The following is a 23,401-nucleotide window of genomic DNA, read 5'->3' as shown; positions in this document are numbered from 1 at the left end:
TACTAACCCCGCAATTACCGTTTTGATCACAGGGTTCAAACCTGCCATCAAAGCAGAAGTGCAAATTCTATCAGTACACTCCTGTTCCCAGTCCTTCTGTAGTAGTTTACTCGTACTCATTCTGGGTTTATCGTGATGCATTTTCTCTTGATAGAATGCTGACATCAAAACACTGGTATATTGAGCTTTTGATTCTGGTTTTATGTCTTTATGCCAAGTCATAATTGCCTCCCTGAATTCTTTATTAGATTTGAATTCTCCGTCAGCAGGAAAATGTTGTCCAATTTTATAAAATTGACAAAATTTTTACCATATTCCAGTCGAATTGGTAGAATGCTTGTGCACTTCTTTTAGCTCCTCCATGGCTTTATTAAAATCTGACGGCTCTATATTACAGGGATTAATGGGTCCGTTTGTCGCCATATCAATAGTTATTATTCCCTAAACTCTCCCGACGGTGTTCAGGGTACTTTAGATTCCTTCACTCCCATCTATAATACACACCTTCTATTAACTATTTTCTAAGATAGCATTACACACTTCACGGGATAATAATTAATTGGTCACAACACTTAATACATTGTATTAGAACCGATACCATAAACGTCTCCGAACCTATTACTTGAGAATACGGATGATTTAATGGATTCCTCCAATATCGCTATTATTGATAACACACATCACCAAAATTATTCACACTTGTCTTCCTATTTCCACATAATCTGCCATGGTTCACTACCCCAACAGGTCACAAAGCACACACACACTCACACCCTGCGCTCTCACGGCCACTACGACTGGGCCTTTTGCCCTTCTTATGGGTCTATATACCGTTACACTATTGTTTTACTCTCCACAGGACTACCCTGTTCAGGACTTCCCTTCTCTTCTATGAGATTCTACCCTCCACAGGAACTATCATGCTCGGGACTTATGAGACTTATCCTCCACAGATCTATTCTGCTCGGGACTTACTTTATACTTTATGGTACTAGCATATACCACAAAGCTACGACCGGTCATTACACAATGGGCCTATAGAATTAAACTTAGGCTCTCCAGGTCCGCATCTCATAATTAGTTCAGCCAACGATTCTCATCTCCCAAGATGTCAAAATGAGTGGAAACAGATATAGGAACTAGCCTACCTTGTTTTTGCCAGCTATGCTCCACTGATCTGGACTCTGTGGTTTGACTACAAATCGTGATGAATCCTGCAGACAACGCCATCTGTTAGGTTCTTATTTTTCAGAGTAAGTAACTCACGGACACTAGAGAAGCTTTAACCAAGTTTAATTCTGCCCAAAGGATCTGTACAGCTGTAATTCAGACAGAAAAACATTTCTCACCATCACAGTTATTTACATCCCACTTAAGACACTCCTCCTTCAGTCAATCCTTACATCTTATGGTTCTACAGGAAGAGGGTAATAAGATATTAAACCCTTATTACACCCTTAAGGGAATCTGACCTCACCTCCTGACCTCAACCCCTCCTTCACCTAATCCACAGATGTTCATCTGTCTCCCCTATATCAACACGTTGCTCCTCCCGTCCACCCAACACATTCCAAAGACATCTGTCTTTCTTCAGAGAATCATGATGATGATAAATGATAGGAAAGAAGCATAGAATCAAAGGATTGAAAGAGACTGGGTTTTATGTCAGAAGTTAACATAAAACCCAGTCTCTTTCACTCCTTTGATTCTATGCTTCTTTCCTATCATTTATTTAATATCTCAATGTTCAAAGTTTAGCCGATTCCAACATTAGGAAAAACTCTCTAGAAAGGCAGGAACCTAGGAAGAAACCTAGAGAGGAACCAGGCTCTAAGGGCTGTGCACGGTGGAGATTATACGAGTACATGGCCATTAAGGCCAGATCGTTCTTCAAGATGTTGAAACGTTAATCACAAATAATAACCACAGTGGTTATAGAGGGTGTAACAGCACAGCACCTTAGAAGTAAATATCAGTTGGCTTTTCATAGCTGATCATGCAGAGTTTGAGACAGCAGATGCGGTAGAGAGAGAGAGAGAGTGAGAGAGCGGGTCAAAACAGCAGGTCTGGATCAAGGTTGCATGTTGAATAGGTCAGGGTTCCAATTACATAATGAGCCGGTTTATAACTGCATAAACAGCTTATTAGTAGTATCAACTTGTTATTGGTTAGGATGTTGGAGCTTGTGTGTGTGTTATTGCAGTGACAACGGGAAGTACAGCAAGTGTCTGTCTTTCCAGACATGTTCTTGTATTTTTGTATATTCATATTGCTAAGGAAGTAGGTAAAAGGAAACAATCAAGTGTCAGTTCCTGGTAAGCTAGGATAGTCTCTGTGGAACTAGAGTAAGGACAGATGTGGAACTCAACATCGAGGTTGAGGTGAGGACAACAGTTGAAGAGGGAATAAACATCTTAGAGAGGGGCACACCCAACAACACTCTAACTGAAGTCTTGTCTCACACACACACACACACACACACACACACACACACACACACACACACACACACACACACACACACACACACACACACACACACACACACACACACACACACACATCCCTGCCCATAAAGGTTCTGGGCTCAGGCTGGGCCACGACAGTACCAATAAGAGGAACAGACTCAGTTCCTGCCCAGCAACAGAGACTGATTGTTTATCTTAAGACATACAAGGAGGTATAAATATGTGCTTAAGTGACTTGTATGTTGTGCAATGCAGCCGCTACATCCTGTTGGGTGTAATAAATCTAGTTTGAGTTTCCTTTGGGGTCTGTCTGGATTTGTACCAGAACTTAGAACCTAACAATACTTAAGATCACACAAGACACCAGATAAGACAGGAGAATTACACCAGATTAGACAGACTGACCCTAGCCCCTCGGCATAAAAGACTATTGCAGCATAGATACTGGAGACTGAGACGGGAAGGGTCAGGGGACACTGTGGCCTCGTCCGACGATACACCCAGACAGGGCCAACCCGGCAGGATATAACCCCTCCCACTTTCCCAAAGCACAGCCCTCACACCACAAGAGGGATTTTAACAGACCACCAACTTACTACCGTGAGACAAGGTGGCGTATAGCCCAGTAAGATCTCCCCCACCGCACAAGCCTGAGGGGGCACAAAACCGGACAGGAAGATCAACTCACTCAAATCGAGTATAGAGAAAAAGCCTGGTACGACGTGATGCACCCCTCCTAGGGATGGCATGGGAGAGCACTAGCAAGCCAGGGCTTCAGTCCCCACAATAGGGTCAGAAGCAGACAATCCCTGTGAAGAGAGGGGAGCCGGCCAGGCAGAGACAGCAAGGGGGGTTCATCACTCCAGTGCCTTGCCATTCACCTTCGCACCCCTGGGCCGGACTACACTCAATCATAGGACCTACTGAAGAGAAGAGTCTTAAGTAAAGAATTAAAGGTCGAGACCGAGTCCGTCTCTCACATGGGTCGGCAGACCATTCCATAAAAATGTATCTGTAAAGCCCTGCCTCCAGCTGTTTGCTTAGAAATTCATAGAAAAATAAGGAGGCCGGCGTCTTGTGACCGTAGCGTGCGTGTAGGTATGTACGGCAGTACCAAATTGTCAAGATAGGTAGTAGCAAGTCCATGCACACATGCACACACACACACACACACACACACACACACACACACACACACACACACACACACACACACACACACACACACACACACACACACACACACTTTATAGATTAGCAATAAAACATCAAATTCCGCCTTAGCCTTAACAGGGAATTGTTTGGTTCTAGTCAAGAGTCTAGCTGCCATATTTATCACTAGCTGAACTTTATTTAGTGCTTTATCTGAGTAGCTGGAGAGTAGAGCATTGCAGTTGTCTAGTGACAAAAGCATGGATTAGCTTTTCTGCATGATTTTTGGACAAAATGTTTCCGATTTTTGCAATGTTACGAAGATGGAAATAAGGTGCTCATTAAATATTTTTGAAAGTTTGTCAAAAGAGAGATCAGTGTCCAGAGTGACAAAAAAGTAATTCACAATTTCATTTGAGATGATCTGTAAAACCATCAAGATTAGTTGTCAGATCAAACAACAACCTCTGTTTTGACCGAGTTTTAAAGTAAAACATTTGCCGACATCCACTTCCTAATGTCTGAAACCCAGGCTTCAAGGGTAGACAATTTCAATTCAAAAATCTTTGAGAGGAATGGAAGATTCAATATACAGTACCAATCAAAAGTTTGGACACCTACTAATTCAAGGGTTTTTCTTTATTTTTGACAATTTTCTACATTGTAGAATAATAGTGAAGACATCAAAACTATGAAATTACACATATGGAATCATGTAGTAACCAAAAAGTGTTAAACAAATCAAAATATATTTGAGATTCTTCAAAATAGTCACCCTTTGCCTTGATGACAGCTTTGTACACACTTGGCATTCTCTCAACCAGCTTCACCTGGAATAGCCCTGTGACATTTTTTGGGTTACTCCATGATTCCAAAGGTGTTATTTCATAATGTCGATGTCTTCGCTATATTCACTATTATTCTACAAGAAAAACCTTTGAATGAGTAGGTGTGTCCAAACTTTTGACCGATACTGTAGGCCGATTGTTTTTTTACCATTTCCTGGCCAAGGTTTGGCTTTTTCAGTAGAGGCTATTTTAAAGCTATTGGACACGAGAGGAGAGGGTGTGCTAAACAACGTTTTTAGCATGGCTGTGCTGTGGTCATAGGTATGAGGTGGAACCAAGCACCGTGGATCAGCACAGCACAGCCAAAAGTAATTTTTCACAACCTTGAGTGTACAATTGATTTTCTACAAAGGGTTACCAATAAGTTAAAAAATGTATGCATAGGCTACTATTTCATCCCTTTCATCATTTAATCTATGGTTGCTAGCCACATCTATGGTTGCTAGCCAAGCCGGATGTCTGTTCATTCTATCAGTTAGGTTACCAGAGAAATTGTGAAGTCTTTTTGTTCTATGTCTATGGACCCTGTCGTTCGTTCTAAATGTCCGTTGCCATTCTGACTGGCAATGCTCTTATCGCTTGCTTGCTAGCTACCCAGCTACGGCTAACACAGTCAAGTCAAACCGTGCAGCTAGAATAACAGCAAAGCAGCTGCATTTTCATTTAATTTGACCTGTTTTTCTATTGATATTTCTTTGTATATATTCATAATAATGATGCTAATTCATGATTTAGAACATGTCTCAACCAAACACAATTCTTGTTTTGACCAAAACGTTGTAGAATACTAACATTCTTTTTGTGCGTTTGGTACACATCCACCGGATAGGGAGCCGTTTATTATGTTCAACATACTGTAGGAGGTCCAAGAACGTGGAGTAGCTCTTTCAGTAGTTTAGTTGGAATAGGGTCCAGTAGGCAGCTGGAAGGTTTAGAGGCCATGACCATTTTCGTGAATGTGTTGAGAGATACAGGATTAAAAAACTTGAGTGTCTCCATTGATCTGAGGTCCGGCCAGTTTTGTGCAGACTCATGGCAACTGACATCAGTTAGAGTTTCTTTCCCTGAAATGCTACTCTGTCAGCAATCCATATTTTTACCTGTAGCTGTTTCCCCACACAGACAAATGCAGGTAAGTAATAACCCCTCTTTCCTCAGTGTCTCAGTCCAGTAACTCCACCACCACTGTTCCCGTTTGTTTTTTGGTTTTTTTTCACTGTTGAATCGACCAATTTGCCTTCTTCCCAAGGACATTGCCTCACCATTTACAGAATGTTACCACTTCTGAATGATTGAGTTTTCCATCTGCATGAAAACTCATGCAGGTGGAAAACTCATGTGTGTTCTCACTCTGTGATACCGGTACAGACACTTTTTACATGATTAGATACAAAATGCAATGGTTTTTGAAAAAGTGCCATTTTGTGAATTCACTTTACACAGCATAATCTTCGTTCTTCTAGAGCAGGGAATTGCAAATTATGAGAATGAAACAATGGTATTACAGTATATGAACATTTTGATTCTTGGGATATAGGCCTAAATTTAAAAAATGCACTTCTGAAAATCATCATCATCTGTTAATCTCCTTTCTGCCTCCATAAAAGTCCTACCCTTTTGGTGGGAGTAATGAGCTCACTGGAGACTATGGTGATCCATGTTCTAGCCTTTGCTCCAAATATCAGAGCCCCCCTGGATTTGGAGTGAGTCTGCTAATAATTTATGCATGTTTTGAGAGTTCTGTCAGCAGACATAATAAGACTTATTTATATGTGGCAATGTATGAGAATTAATGGTGAAAGTAATGACTCACTTAGAGGTTAATCTTTTTTTTAAATAAAATGTTCTTCCAAATGTGGCCCAAAGGTATATTTGGCCAAATACACTCAACAAAAATATAAAGACAACATGTAAAGTGTTGGTCCCATGTTTCATGAGCTGAAATAAAAGATCCCAGAAATGTTCCATATGGTAAAAAAAGTTTATTTCTCTCAAATTTTGTGCACAAATTTGTTGACATCCCTGTTAGTGAGCATTTCTCCGTTGCCAAGATAATCCATCCACCTTTCAGGTGTGGCATATCAAGTATCTGATTAAACAGCATGATCATTACACAATTACACATTACACAATTACAATTACATTTTCTACCATAAGCCTCCTCCAATGTTGTTTTAGAGAATTTGGCAGTACATCCAACTGGTCTCACAACCCACAAACCACGTGTATGGCGTTGTGTGAGTGAGTGGTTTGCTGATGTCAACATTGTGAACAGAGTGCCCCATGGTGGTGGTGGGGTTATGGAATGGGCAGGCATGAGCTATGGACAACAAACAAAATTGCATTTAATCGATGGCAATTTGAATGCACAGAGATTCCGTAACGAGATCCTGAGGCCCATTGTCGTGCCATTCATGCGCCGCCATCACCTCATGTTTCAGTATGATAATGCACAGCCCCATGCCACAAGGACCTGTACACAATTCCTGGAAGCTGCAAATGGCCCAGTTCTTCCATGGCCTGCATAGTCACCAGACATATCACGCATTGAGCATGTTTGGAATGCTCTGGATCAACGTGTACGACAGCGCTTTCCAGTTTCCACTAATATCCAGCAGCTTCGCACAGCCATTGAAGAGGAGTGGGACAACATTCCATAGGACACAATCAACAGCCTGGTCAACTTTATGTGAAGATGTGTCACACTGCATGAGGCAAATGGTGGTTACACCAGATATTAAGTGGTTTTCTGATTCACGCCCAAACTTTTTTTTTAAGGTATCTGTGACCAACAGATGCATATCTGTATTCCCAGTCATGTGAAATCCATAGATTAGGGCCTAATGAATGCATTTACTGATCTCCTTTAATGATCTGTAAATTGTTGCATGTTGCGTTTATATTTTTGTTTAGTATATTTGTAACTTTTTCAGTTTTACCTCCATTTAATTTAAACATAAATTCAAAATGTAAAGGAACTTACACCATGCTAGCAGATACCCAGCCAATGCACTAACACTAATTAGCATTGATTCGCAAAACTACCTCTAATTTCCTTCATACTGGACTGGAGTCAAAAAAATCTGTCATAAAAATGGTATCAACGAGTTCATCTGACTCTGGGGAGGAAGATAAAGGTCCTCATTGCTAACATTGCTAACATTCCGAAGTATCCCTTCAAGGTAAATAATGAATTGAAATTCTTATTTTTTAATTAACTTCCTGTAGGTGTGGATGCTTGAAAATCCAAAACACAGGCAGATTATCATTACGTTATAAATAAGTATGCATCTTTCAAACAGTGAAGGATATCATATTCAATCCTCAAGATTAATCATAACATTTTAGATGGATATAATACAGTATAAAGAGCAGATTGCAATAAGGTATGCAAAGTGTATGAGACAGAACCTACAACCTCAATAACCAATGAGAAATGAAACATATGAAAGCAGTACCACATACAGGCAGCACCTGAAAATCAACTACAGTACGTCTGAATAATGACCTCCATTAAACCAAAGGTCCATCTGTTTTTAAAAGGCTATGGACCTCTGTCATTTTGAATTAGATCACCTGCTCTCTGGCTCAAAGCTGTGCTCTCATCCACAGAGACTAGTGTCAGGGTCAATCCGTAACATTCAAGCTGAGGCTTTGATTAACACAGACAACAAACTAGAAAAACAGTCCTTATTTATTCAATTTATAGAGCTTCTCAACCATTAAAACAGTGTGTTACTCTTCTCAGACAGTGTGAGGATCAGAGGTTGAGAAACACTGAAATGTACAGATATGACGCAGTACGGAGTTGACAAAATATAGAGTTGACTGATTAGGAAGTGTGAACCACCTGCACCCCCACCAGCCACCAACCCTCTACGATGATTCTTCCTGAGGGTGACAGAACCAGAACATTTACCACTTATCCAGGACAACATTTCCTCTCTCTCCTCAAACTCTCCTTTTCCCGTCATGCTGCACATGCTCTGGCTGACAGGCAGGTCAGAGGGTAAGGCTAAGCATGGCCCAGGTGCCTCTGAAGGCTCTGCAGCCCGAGGCAAGAGCAGGGAGGTAGAAGCGATAAGAAGGAGGTGCTCCCCATAGTACAGGCTGTACTGTGGAAAGAGCCTGTGGGCCTCAGTCCACCCTACATCTGCAGTCCTCTCTCTGTCAGGTGCAGTGTGGGGTTGGTGTCAGGTGGTAGGAAGACAGCTTGCAGAGAAGGCAGGGTGATGACTGTGCTGCATGTTCATCAGCGAGACAATTAGAGAGAGCATGAAGCAGATTTCTTTGACTGCAAGCAAGTTGTCTTCAGACAGTTTGCAGAAGCAGAAGAAGAGGGCTAATCTCACTTGTCAAATATAAATAACTTGCATATTGCGAGGACCCAGAAGAGGGTTAACAACGTCTGGCGCTTGCTGCTACAGTCTTTGATGATTAACTTACTGTGTACTTTTTCAAGAAAAACCTATAATGTGCACAGTTGAAAATTATATGCAAACGTTGGCTAGGACGAGTACCAAATCCTACATGAAACAAGCATTGAATAGACTCTGAGTATCAAATAGATGTGCCTGTATCGAGTGTTTTGAATTATTTATTTTTTTATTCCATCCCTCTGTTGTGACCAGCAAAATAAAGTTCTGAAGCAGTCGAACCCCCAAAAATATTTAATATCGTTCCTCGCTGTTCCTTTCTAAACCTCTGAAATCAAGATTTTTGTACATTTAGCTCAACATCAAATTACTTTACCGATCAGTGCGGATAGAGCAGCTTTTGTTGTTTACATGCATTAGATAGACAAGTGTAGGGCACGAGAAGCCACCTCAAGTTTGCAGGTGAAGGAGGAGGCTTGACTTGAAGCACTGGGCATCTTGTTATGATATGCATTATCTAAATTATCGAAATTGTCTTTGAACTTCTGAGAGTTGGCTTAATGTTAGACCAGAGCTACACTACCGTTCAAAAGTTTGGGGTCACTGAGACATTTCCTTGAAGAGTGAAAAGGCGACTCCGGGATGCTGCCGTTTTAGGCAGAGTTGCAAAGAAAAAGCCATATCTCAGACTGGTCAATAAAAATAAAATATTAAAATGTGCAAAAGAACACAGACACTGGACAGAGGAACTCTGCCTAGAAGGCCAGCATCCCGGAGTCGCCTCTTCACTGTTGGCGTTGAGACTGGTGTTTTGCGGGTACTATTTAATGAAGCTGCCAGTTGAGGACTTGTGAGGCGTCTGTTTCTCAAGCTAGACACTCTAATGTACTTGTCCTCTTGCTCAGTTGTGCACCAGGGCCTCCCACTCCTCTTTCTATTCTAGTTAGAGCCAGTTTGCTCTGTTCTGTAAAGGGAGTAGTACATAGCGTTGTACCAGGAGAACGCTACCTGCCCGAATGCATAGTGCCAACTGTAATGTTTGGTGGAGGAGGAATAATGATCTGGGGCTGTTTTTCATGGTTCAGGCTAGGCCCCTTAGTTCCAGTGAAGGGAAATCTTAATGCTACAGCATACAATGACATTCTAGACGATTCTGTGCTTCCAAATTTGTCGCAACAGTTTGGGGAAGGCTCTTTCCTTATTCAGCATGATAATGCCCCCATGTACAAAGCGAGGTCCGTACAGAAATGATTTATTGAGATCAGTGTGTAAAAACATGACTGGCCTGCACAGAGCCCTGACCTCAAACCCATCGAACACCTTTGGGATCAATTGGAATGCAGACTGAGGGCCTAAATACCCAACATCAGTAATGCTCTTGTGGCTGAAAGGAAGCAAGTCCCCACAGCAATGTTCCAATATCTAGTGGAAAGTGTTCCAAGAAGAGTGGAGGCTGTTATAGCAGCAAAGGGAGTGTCACGTTCTGACCATAGTTCTGTTATTTTATTCTTTGTTTTAGTATGGTCAGGGCATGAGTTGGGGTGGGCAGTCTATGTTTGTTTTCTATGTTGGTTTTTGTGTTCAGTCTAGTATGGTTCTCAATCAGAGGCAGGTGTCGTTAGTTGTCTCTGAGAATCATACTTAGGTAGCCTGGGTTTCACTTTTGGTTTGTGGGTGTTTGTTTTCCGTGTGAGTGTTAGTCCACACGGGACTGTTTCGGGTTTTCGTTTTGTTCACATCGTTTATTGTTTTGTATTTCAGTGTTCAGTTCGTTTCTATTAAAAATCAGCATGAACACTTACCACGCTGCACTTTGGTTCGATCCTTCTTCCACCTCTACCTTCGAATGCCGTTACAGAAACACCCACCACAAAAGGACCAAGCAGCGTGGTAACGGGCAGCAGCAGCAGCGATGTCAGGGCTTCTGGACATGGGAGGACGTTTTGGACTGCAAGGGTTGCTACACATGGGAGGAGATCCTGGCTGGAAGGGTCCCATGGGAACAGGTGAAGGCAGCTAGGAGAGCAGAGGCAGCCGGAGAGAGGAGCCAGCGATACGAGGGAACACGGCTGGCAAGGAAGCCCGAGAGGCAGCCCCAAAAATGTCTTGGGGGGGGGGCACACAGGGAGTGTGGCGAAGTCAGGTAGGAGACCTGCGCCAACTCCCCGTGCTTACCGGAGAGCGAGAGGGACTGGGCAGGCACCGTGTTATGCGGTGGAGCGCACGGTGTCCCCAGTGCGTGTGCATAGCCCGGTGCGGTACATTCCAGCTCCTTGTATCGGCCGGGCTAGAGTGGGCATTGAGCCAGGTGCCAGGAAACCGGCTCTATGCATCTGGTCTCCAGTACGTCTCCATGGGCCGGCGTACATGGCACCAGCCTTACGCATGGTGTCCCCGGTTCGCCAGCACAGCCCAGTGCGGGCTATTCCACCTCGCCGCACTGGCCTGGCTACGGGGAGCATTCAACCAGGTAAGGTTAGGCAGGCTCGGTGTACTATCCGGTGCCACATCCACGCACCAGCCCTCCGGTGGCAGCCCTCCACACCAGGCTGTCTCTCCGTCTTCTCCCTACAGGTGCTCCCGTCTGTCCTGAGCCGCCAGAGTCTTCCGTCTGTCCTGAGCCGCCAGAGTATCCCATCTGTCCTGAGCCGCCAGAGTCTCCCGTCTGTCCTGAGCTGCCGGATTCTCCCGTCTGTCCTGAGCCGCCGGAGTCTCCCGTTTGTCCTGAGCCGCCGGGAGTCTCCCATCTGTCCTGAGCCGACAGAGTCTCCCGTCTGTCCTGAGCCGCCAGAGTCTCCCGAGCCGCCAGTCTGTCCAGAGCCGCCAGTCTGTCCTGAGCCGCCAGAGCTGCCAGTCTGTCCTGAGCCACCAGAGCTGCCAGTCTGTCCTGAGCCGCCAGAGCCGCCAGTCTGTCCTGAGCCGCCAGAGTCGGCAGTCTGTCAGGAGCCGCCAGTCTGTCAGGAGCCGCCAGAACCGTCAGTCTGTCAGGAGCCGCAAGTCAGCCAGGAGCCGCCAGCCAGCCAGGAGCCTCCAGAGCCGCCAGCCAGCCAGGAGCCGCCAGAGCCGTCAGTCAGCCAGGAGCCACCAGAGCCGTCAGCCAGCCAGGAGCCGCCAGAGCCGTCAGCCAGCCAGGAGCCGCCAGGGCTTTCAGCCAGCCAGGAGCCGCCAGAGCCATCAGCCATCCAGGAGCCTCCAAAGCCATCAGCCAGCCAGGAGCTGCCAGAGCCATCAGTCAGCCAGGAGCCTCCAGAGCCGGCAGTCAGCCAGGAGCCTCCAGAGCCGTCAGCCAGGAGCCTCCAGAGCCGTCAGCCAGCCAGGAGCTTCCAGAGCCGTCAGCCAGCCAGGAGCCTCCAGAGCCGTCAGCCAGCCAGGAGCCTCCAGAGCTGTCAGCCAGCCAGGAGCCTCCAGAGCCGTCAGCCAGCCAGGAGCTGCCAGAGCCGTCAGTCAGCCAGGAGCCTCCAGAGCCGTCCTTCACTCCAGAGCTGCCGGAGTCTCCCACCCGTCCGGCACTGCCGGAGTCTCCCGCCCGCCAGGCGCTGGCGGAGTCTCCCGTCCGTTCGGCGCTGCCATTCGGGACCCGTGGTGAGGGTCCCCAGTCCGAGGTCGGCGGCGAGAGTCGCCGCTCATAAGAGGCCAGGGGGGCGTTTGAGGAGGCGGACAAAAACTATGGTGAAGTGGGGGCCACGTCCCGCGCCAGAGCCACCACCGCGGACAGACGCCCACCCAGACCCTCCCCTATAGGTTCAGGTTTTGCAGCCGGAGTCCGGGGGGGGGGGGGGGGGGGGGGGGGGGGGGGGGGGGGGGGGGGTACTGTCACGTTCTGACCATAGTTCTGTTATTTTATTCTTTGTTTTAGTATGGTCAGGGCGTGAGTTGGGGTGGGCAGTCTATGTTTGTTTTTCTATGTTGGTTTTTGTGTTCAGCCTAGTATGGTTCTCAATCAGAGGCAGGTGTCGTTAGTTGTCTCTGATTGAGAATCATACTTAGGTAGCCTGGGTTTCACTTTTGGTTTGTGGGTGTTTGTTTTCCGTGTGAGTGTTTGGTCCACACGGTACTGTTTTGGTTTTCATTTTGTTCACATCGTTTATTGTTTTGTATTTCAGTGTTCAGTTCGTTTCTATTAAAAATCATCATGAACACTTACCACGCTGCGCTTTGGTCCGATCCTTCTTCCACCTCTGAATGCCTTTACAGGGAGGACCAACTCCATATTAATACCCATGGTTTTGGAATTACATGTTGGACAAGCAGGTGTCCACATAATTTTGATCTTGTAATCTACCTGACTGTGATTGTTTTAAATAAAAATGTTCAAAAAGAAAACAAAATATCTTCTTAACAAAGAGACATTTCTCAAGAAAGAATTTTGCTATGACTGTCTGGGAGTGGTCTGAGTGGGCAGGGAAAACTGAAAACTAACTCTTATTGGCAGACGTCTTATTGGTCTGTTACCTAATTTAATGTACATCACCAGGCAAGCCAAAACTCCATCCCTCCAAAATTTCAGGCGGTCTTTTCAAACAGCTCTTACACTAAAAGGGCATTATCATAATTTTCACAATTTCACAGTATTATTCCAACCTCATAGTTTGGAAATATGTATACAACACAGAAACATTTTTATTTTTTTGAATGCACTGGGCCTTCAAAGTTGAACAAATATTTTGCGAGGTTTGAGCGACATGTACATTTCGCTAGGTTAGAACGCACACACACACAAAGTTTAATCTCAAACGTAGGCTGTGTGAGGCACAATTTCCTTTCTCAGCAGAAAAACTATCTAAGGCTGTAATATCATCATAAGAGCAGTGGCCTAAAAGATATCATATGAATACCAGTTTAAGTCAGCCAGTTTGAATTTTAACCCCAAGAGGTCGTCCAATCCCTCCTGCTGCACTCTCATTGAAACAAACACAAAACAAGATCCTATCCATAATGTATTGTAATTGCCCAAACCCAGTCTGCTTTAATCCTGGTTAACATTATCCGTTTCATCAGCCTATACTCTCGGTTTAAGAGAAGTTAAACCTCACATCACACATTTAGTAGACATGTTCAAGGTCTTAACCTTGACAATACATTTAAAATGTCATCAAGGTCACCCCCCATTTGTTTTGTACACTACTGCTACTCGCTGTTTATTATCTATGCATAGTCACTTCACCCCTACCTACATGTCCAAATTACCTCTAACCTGTACCCCTGCACACTGACACGGTACCGCTACCCCCCTGTATATAGCCTCGTTATTGCTAAGTTGCTGTGTTACTTTTTATAATTTTTTACTTTAGTTTATTTGGTAAATATTTTCTTAACTCTTCTTGAACTGCACTGTTGGTTAAGGGCGTGTAAGTAAGCATTTCCCGGTAAGGTCTACACTTATTGTATTCGGCACATGTGACAAATACAGTTTGATTTGATTTGATTCCAACAGGAGAGTTTCTGGCAACCCAACTCCTATTTTCCTATTGTTATTGTTAGTCCTACAGGGTAGAGGAGTTGGGGTTTGGACAAGACATCAGTTTAAGATGTCTGCCCTCGCTGTCTTGAGTTAATTCAGAGTAATGTTCATCTCCGCTTGTCCTTCGGCTGAAGGGCACTTCCTCTCAACACCCTCTGGACTTTGAGTTAACATAGATGAGCAAACAGCTCACAGGGGCTTTTGGTGACCTTTACACTTAAGAATTGTGACTTGTTTTTTCCCCTTCCTTTGACTTTATCGCAATTGTCCTGCTCCTGCATCCGATCAGATCATTGGAGTTTGCTGTTGTACAGCTCTATCAAAATAGAAGCATTTGACTGGTTGTTGAATATATTCATTATACAAGTCTTAGAACTATAAATCATAAAGGATAACTGTGTAAGTGCTTGTGCCTAACAAATGCAGAGCTAACCGGAGAACCCAATGTTCTTGCACTTCATTAACAGTTCATTAAAAGTCTAACTGTGTCTGGCTGTAGAGGACTGCTAGCCAGAGTTTCTTTCCTTTTTGAAAGATAACATGTGTTTTATAGAGCTTTACTCAATAGACACTGTGTTGCTATGTGATTTAATGAGGGTGTGGTGCCGGCACTGGTGGTACCGGGCTGGGGACACGCACATAAGGGCGTGTCCCCAGCCCGGTACCACCAGTGCCGGCACCACGCACCAAGCCTCCAGAGTCCAGTACGTCCTGTGCCTGCTCCTCGCACTCGCTCTGAGGTGCGTGTCTCCAGCCCGGTACCACCAGTACCGGCACCACGCACCAGGTATCCAGTGCGACTCGGCAGTCCAGAGCTTCCGGCTACAGTACCCAATCCAGAGCTTCTGGCGACAGTACCCAGGCCAGAGCTTCCGGCGACAGTACCCAGTCCGGAACATCCAACGACAGTACACAGTCCGGAACCTCCAATGACGGGCCACAGTCCAGAACCTCCAACGACGGGCCACAGTCCGGATCCTCCAACAACGGGCCACAGTCCAGAGCCTGCAACGACGGGCCACAGTCCGGAGCCTCCAGCGACAATCCCCAGCCCGGGGCCTCCAGCGACGGTCCCCAGCCCAGGGCCTCCAGCGACGGTCCCCGGTCCGGGGCAAACGGCGATGATCCACGGTCCGGATCTACAAAGGCGGAAGGATCAGTGTAAAGAGTAGGGGGCGGCGTCCAGAACCAGAGCCGCCACTGAGGGTAGATGCCCACCCGGACCCTCCCTTATAAGTTCAGGTTTGCGGTCGGGAGTCCGCACCTTTGGGGGGGGGGGGGGGGGGGGGGGGGGTCAGGGTGTGACGAGGGAGGGTATGTTAGTTTTTGTATTGTCTAGGGGTTTTGTATGTCTAGGGGTTTGGAAGGTCTAGGTGTATGTATGTCTATGGTGGCCTGAATTGGTTCTCAATCCGCAGCAGCTGTTTACAGTTGCCTCTGATTAATGACCATATTTAGGTAGCCATTTCCCCTTGGGTATTTGTGGGTTCTTGTTCTATGTTTATTTGCCTGGCTACACTATCCATATTAGCGTCACCTATCGTTTTGTTATTTTGTTCAGTGTTTCGTTCTTTATTAAAGAAAAATGTACGCATATCATGCTGCGCCTTGGTCTCCTCCTTATAACGCACGTGACAGTTTTCACATTAGGCAATACACTTGCATTACCCATTAAAATGGACTGAACATTTCTATAATTTCTATCCCATGTGTGATCAGTGAAGACATCTTTCACAATGTAAGGAAAATTAAGGAAATTAAAGAAACATAGTGATTAGGAGGCACTAGTTTGCCTGTCTTGAGCATTTGGCAATAGGTTCTCATCGAAATCGCAGTAAACATGCTTTTGGCATGGCGAATCCAAGCCTGAAGGAGGGTGGTTCTCTCATAGGGATGGTAATCTTCCACCTGGATTGTAATCTTGCATTGTATTTTACAATATTGTGTTTTACACATGTATTGTAGTGGTCCTATACGTGGCTCAGTTCATAAGAGCATGGCACTAGCAACACCAGACATGTGGGTTTGAGTCCCACTGCGGTCACATGCCAAAATGTGTTGACTGTTATCACGTTGGATAAAAGTGTCTGCTATGTAAACGCCATAGATTACGGTATTACTGTACTGGCCAATGCAATTTTAGTAAAGCCATGTGAACTTACTGTGAAGTAAAATCACAGTAGTCGTCATCATAGTAGTACATTGGAGTATATATCATACTTTGTGTTTCTATTTTACAGACAGATTTCCATTATGAGGTTCTCAAAATCTGTAGTAGACAGACCAGTTGACATGTAAAATCTCTAGGTTTACCAAACGTTTAAGTGATCATCAATTAAGAGCAGTCGGATTAAGTAATAGTAAAATGTATTTTAACAAAGAGAAGATAATCAAATCAAAAGAAATGTGGCCATTGCATTGAGAAAGGCAATTACTTTTTATGAACATGTACAGTATTGCAATGTGACACATGTATTTCTAGATGAAACGCTGATTAAGTTTGGTGAAAAAGTGATTGTATGATTTTGTGTGTTTTATTTAGTCAACAGGAAATGTGCTAAGAGTTTTGAAACAACTGCCTTTTTGATGATGTGTTTTGACTGTTTTGACTAGTTGTGAAAATGTACCCCATACTTGTGAAAATTGCACCAAAGCAGTAAAAACACTGTAAATGTGTTAACATTTTATCTCACAGCGTTTCCAATCCACTTTTCATAATGTAATCGATTTTTCTGCTTTAATAATCAGTGCTTGCGTTTTATGTTGTGAATGGGGATCATTCCAGTCAAGCTCCATGCACAACATAGTGCTCTTATACTGAACATCATGTGTGTCCTACATGGTTTAATCAGGAGTCATATCTCAAAAAATACAGAGAGTACAGTATTCTGAAGCACATCAAGTCCATGGTTGAGGACATTTTGAAACGTCTTTTAGAGGGAATAATAGTTATGTGGAAATGTCTTGGACGTGCCTTGTTTACTGATAATGGTGTGTGTGTGTGTGTGTGTGTGTGTGTGGAGCAGCTAGTTCCATTGAACTGCTCTGGTGCCACAGCAAATGAAGAGTGATGAGAGCACTGCGCGAGGATTTTCATCAAGGCCACTAGCACTTTGAGCAACGTGTTATCAACACAATCCAGGGCTCTGATTGGCTGACACTGATATATGAGCTGTGGGTTTAGCTCATCGTGTATGGATTTCTCTCTCCCTTTGGTGTCTTGAGGCAAAAAGAGAGAGGGTATATAAATACATGATTTCACATATATTTAAATGTTGCATTAAAGCACAGTCATGCATCAAATGTATGACCCATTTAATAGTGTATCTTATCTTATTAGCCTGGAGATTCCTTCTAAAGTTTAATATAGAAGTTGATGGATTCATTTTGACTGTGCTAGTGAGTTCAACACACTGTTGTGCTTCAACAAAGTCACAGAATATTATTCCCTACTTCTTGCATTCTGAATTATTAATCATTATTGACATAAAATACAGTATAAGCTTTCTGTCCTAGGGGTGTATACATTTTTCCGCCTCCTCAAACAGACACTGGGATGATCCAGACTGCTACAAACTGCAAAGCTTCAAATATAGCCCCTCTATGAGAAGTGACATGGATTTTCACATAGCTCACGCATGCTGAAGTGATTCCTATGTGTCTGTGCGTTGTGAAATAACCCAGTATTAGGCACCCACTCTTAAAGAGATACTTCCGGATTTTGGCAATGAGTCAGGTGAATGCGTGGATACCATTTTTATGTCTCTGCGTGCAGTTTGAAGGAAGTTGCTAACTAGCGTTAGCGCAATGACTGGACGTCTATGGCAACAGCAGTCATTGTGCTAACGCTAGTTAGCAACTTCCTTCAAACTGCAAGCAGAGAAATAAAAAATGGTATCCATGAGCTAATTTGACCCTGGGGTAGTAGATAAAGGGCTTCATTGCCAAAATCACAAAGTACACTTTAATCCTGTTTTGTCAGATAAACCATGGGGTTTTACAGCTTGGTTCAAACATATGAAGTAGTGGATGCCAGTCATATAAATATATCCTATACATTCTTTGTACATTTGCTCAGTATGCCTAGTGTTAAAATGAAACAATTGATATGTCTGATTACAGGGTGTCATCATTATTCCCTTAAGATAAAACTGCTGCAGATTCAGAATATGTCCATTTTTCCTATTGTCTTACGACATATTTCTACCACCCAGAAAATCAGCAGTAATTTCATCATAATGAGCAGAGCTGATATGCATGTCAAAAATGAATGAGGCCATTGTAACTCCTGTCTGAGTTGGGCTACCTAATGAATGCTTTAATCGAAGGAGAGGGCAGGAAAAACACTGGCTCTTCATTCAGGGTGAAATGGTTACCAAAAAAAAATAAAAATCTAGACACATTTTTCCTGCCTGAGTCCTCCCTCCCTCCTCCTCCGAACCACAGTTTGTCGATGTTGCGCTCCAAAATTGCCCTCTACAGGACTATTTGACCACTGCATCTTTGTCATTGAGAGGAAGAGGGAGACTGCTCATTTACAGTTTGCCTATGGGATGAAGGGCATAGCATAGTCTCTATCCTTGTTTCACATATGGCACTCCTAAAGGTTCTATATAAAACCAACATCATACAAGCATCAACTACATCACACCTGCCCAGACCCACATGCTCTCATCCCCATCTCCAGCTCCTGCATCACCCTACGCCACATGGCTTCAAAGTGCACCATTTTGTTTCTCTCAGTCGCCCACACACTTTAAACATTTATATAAAGCATTTGACCTTTCCATTGTGTTACCAACGGAGAATTGGTGGATTTCCAGTTTTTAAGTATACTTTTTTTGATGATGATTGATGAGAAAGGTATCATCCAACCCATCAGGTATCTCACTGCACCCTCATATGCCATGTCTTGAAATGTGCAAACAGACGGGTTAAAAGTAAATTTACATTGTAACACTTTTGACAGCCAACTTTTTAGCTCCGCCCATAACTTTATGACTTTATTACATTCCCAGAAGGCAAGGATTATTGAGTCATTGTTAGTTTTACAATTAAGACATGGCTATATCGTTGTTCTGTAGAATTTATGAATTTTGTCTCTTATATAAGGTTGCTGGCAGTGCCAGCTGAGTTCATTACGAATTTTGGCTTGTGACAGTGTACACATAGTCCTAATATATATATATATATATAGTTTAAGTCGGACGTTTGCATACACCTTAGCCAAATGCATTTAAACTCAGTTTTTCACAATTCCTGACATTTAATCCTAGTAAATATTCCCGGCCTTAGGTCAGGTAGGATCACCACTTTATTTTAAGAATGTGAAATGTCAGAATAATAGTTAATTTAATGATTTATTTCAGCAAGTCCTATATCGACATAACCTGAAAGGCTGCTCAGCAAGGAAGATGCCACTGCTCCAAAACCGCCATAAAAAAGCCAGACTACGGTTTGCAACTGCACATGGGGACAAAGATCGTACCTTTTGGAGAAATGTCCTCTGGGGGAGCCTTGCAAGCCGAAGAACACCATCCCAACCGTGAAGCACGGGGGTGGCAGCATCATGTTGTGGGGTGCTTTGCTGCAGGAGGGTCTGGTGCACTTCACAAAATAGATGGCATCATAATCCCGGAAAATGATGTGGATATATTGAAGAAACATCTCAAGACTTCAGTCAGGAAGTTAAAGCTTGGTCGCAAATGGGTCTTCCAAATTGACAATGACCCCAAGCATTCTTCCAAAGTTGTGGCAAAATGGCTCAAGGACAACAAGGTCAAGGTATTGCAGTGGCCATCACAAAGCCCTGACCTCAATCCTATAGAAAATCTGTGGGCAGAACTGAAAAACATGTGCGAACAAGGAGGCCAACAAACCTGACTCAGTTACACCAGCTCTGTCTGGAGGAATGGGCCAAAATTCACCCAACTTATTGTGGGAAGCTTGTGGAAGGCTACCTGAAACGTTTGACCCAATTTAAAGGCAATGCTACCAAATACTAATTGAGTATATGTAAACTTCTGACCCAATGGGAATGTGATGAAAGAAATAAAAGCTGAAATATGTATGTATGTAAACTTCTGACTTTAACTGAAGAGTACGTCAACCTTAAGATTGAATGACTAACAGCTGTCAACTCCTCAAATAGTTTTACTTCTGCACCATAGAGAGCATCTTGACTGGCTGCATCAAAACTTGGTATAGCAAATGCACCGCCCTTGACCGCAAAGTGTTAAATAGGACCCGAAAAAGAGTCCAGCCACCCAAGCCATAGACTGTTCACTCTGCTACCGTCTGGCAAATGGTACCGGAGCATCGGCGCTCGAACCAATAGGCTTTTTTATTTAATTTAACTAGGCAAGTCATTTAAGAACAAATTCTTATTTACAATTTTATTGATTTATTTCACCTTTATTTAACCAGGTAGGCAAGTTGAGAACAAGTTCTCATTTACAATTGCGACCTGGCCGAGATAAAGCAAAGCAGTTCGACAGGTACAACAACACAGAGTTACACATGGAGTAAAACAAACATACAGTCGATAATACAGTAGAACAATAAGTCTATATACAATGTGAGCAAATGAGGTGGGATAAGGGAGGTAAAGTCAAAAAAGGCCATGGTGGCGAAGTAAATACAATAGCAAGTAAAAAAAATTAAAAATAAAAATAAACACAGGAATGGTAGATTTGCAGTGGAAGAATGTGCAAAGTAGAGATAGAAATAATGGGGGTGCAAAGGAGCAAAATAAATAAATAAATACAGTAGGGGGAGAGGTAGTTGTTTGGGCTAAATTATAGATGGGCTATGTACAGGTGCAGTAATCTGTGAGCTGCTCTGACAGCTGGTGCTTAAAGCTAGTGAGGGGAATAAGTGTTTCCAGTTTCAGAGATTTTTGCAGTTCGTTCCAGTCATTGGCAGCAGAGAACTGGAAGGAGAGGCGGCCGAAGTAAGAATTGGTTTTGGGGGTGACCAGAGAGATATACCTGCTGGAGCGCATGCTACAGGTGGGTGCTGCTATGGTGACCAGCGAGGTGAGATAAGGGGGGACTTTACCCAGCAGGGTCTTGTAGATGACCTGGAGCCAGTGGGTTTGGCGACGAGTATGAAGCGAGGGCCAGCCAACGAGAGCGTACAGGTCGCAGTGGTGGGTAGTATGGGGCTTTGGTGACAAAACGGATGGCACTGTGATAGACTGCATCCAATTTATTGAGTAGGCTATTTTGTAAATGACGTCTCCGAAGTCGAGGATCGGTAGGATGGTCAGTTTTACAAGGGTATGTTTGGCAGCATGAGTGAAGGAGGCTTTGTTGCGAAATAGGAAGCCAATTCTAGATTTAACTTTGGATTGGAGATGTTTGATGTGAGTCTGGAAGGAGAGTTTACAGTCTAACCAGACACCTAGGTATTTGTAGTTGTCCACATATTCTAAGTCAGAACCGAGTAGTGATGTTGGACAGGCGGGCAGCTGCAGGCAGCGATCAGTTGAAGAGCATGCATTTAGTTTGACTTGTATTTAAGAACAATTGGAGGCCATGGAAGGAGAGTTGTATGGCATTGAAGCCTACCCCAGCCAAACCCTATCCCGGACAACCCTGGGCCAATTGTGTGCCGCCCTATGGGACTCCCAATCACTGCCAGTTGTGATACAGCCTGGAATCGAACCAGGGTCTGTAGTGACACCTCTAACACTGAGATGCAGTGCCTTAGATGCAGTGCACTGCGTCACTCGGGAGACCTTTGAGACAGCTTCTACCCTCAAGCCATAAGACTACTAAATAGCCAGACTGCTAAACAGTCAAGGGCTTCCGTGTGGTGCAGTGGTCTAAGACACTGCATCTCAGTGCAAGAAGCATCACTGCAGTACCTGGTTCAAATCCAGGCTGCATCACATCCGGCTGTGATTGGGAGTCCAATAGGGCAGCACACAATTAGTCCAGCGTCGTTTGGATTTTGCCGGGGTAGGCCGTTACAAACTAAGAATTTGTTCTTAACTGGTTGTTCTGCCTGGTTAAATAAAAATGTAAAATAAAATGAACGGTTCCTGAACAATGTTTACTGACCCTATATTCACTAGACTATATTGACACTCACACACATACCAACACACACACTTTTACACTCATCATATGCTGCTGCTACTCTGTTCTCTATTTTACTGTTATTATTATCTATCCAGATTCCTAGTCACTTTACCCTGCCTTCATGTACATATCTTCCTCAAACACCTCGTACCCCCGCACATTGATCTTGTACTGGTACTCCCTGTATATAGCTCCACATTGATCTGGTACTGGTACTCCCTGTATATAGCTCCACATTGATCTGATACTGACATTCCTTGTATATACAGTAGCTCCACATTGATCTGGTACTGGTACTCCCTGTATTTAGCTCCATTCTTGTGTATTTAATTGAATCCTCTTGTTTTATTTGTATTTTTTAACTATGCATCATTGGGAAGGGCTCATAAGCAAGCATTTCATGGTAAAATCTATACCAGTTGTATTCGACATGTGATAATTCAAAAATTGATTACACGCTTGTGATTAGCAGGCTTATTCATTTAATAATCTCATTATTCTTAGTTACTGATTCTTTGAAATTCTTACCCATAGCTGTTTTCTCAACATGAAACCAGAACTTTCTTTGAGCTCATATCCAATAGCTGTAGGCAGGTCAGTGAGGTCAGCAACTGGGAAAGTTACTAATAAAACATGTTGAAACTGGTCTTGAATCTGCATCACTCCAAGGTTCATACATATTTCCCCACTGGCAGATGGCCAGCGATTGGCCAGTGAAGTCCGCATAGTCCGTCCACACATGTTAGATCTTTTTCTTTACAGACAGGAGATACTCTGAGACATTTGGCCTTATTGAAGTAAAGGTAATAGACCTAGGAAAATAATGTGTACAACATGCGTCTTTATCTTCCAGTGTATCCTCTGGAAAAAGTTGTAGCAGTGGGGGGCATAGGTTAGGTGGGTTCAAAGGGGTCATTCTACTCTAAAATGAATGAAAATAAATGTTATGCAGACACCATCTAAAATATAATTTCCACCTCCAGAAATTAGTCAAATAATATATTGGTAA

General features: G+C 43.7%; 1 protein-coding gene across 10 annotated transcripts in view; it reads left to right on the top strand.

The window, feature by feature from the left end:
- astn1 (astrotactin 1) overlaps window positions 1-23,401 on the top strand; it is a 240,416-nt gene that overhangs the window by 149,764 nt on the left and 67,251 nt on the right. The window lies entirely within an intron of this gene.

Source organism: Oncorhynchus mykiss, chromosome 28, assembly GCF_013265735.2.
Source record: "Oncorhynchus mykiss isolate Arlee chromosome 28, USDA_OmykA_1.1, whole genome shotgun sequence".
NCBI classification, from domain to species: Eukaryota; Metazoa; Chordata; class Actinopteri; order Salmoniformes; family Salmonidae; genus Oncorhynchus; species Oncorhynchus mykiss.
This window is presented reverse-complemented; position numbering and strand designations above follow the sequence as displayed.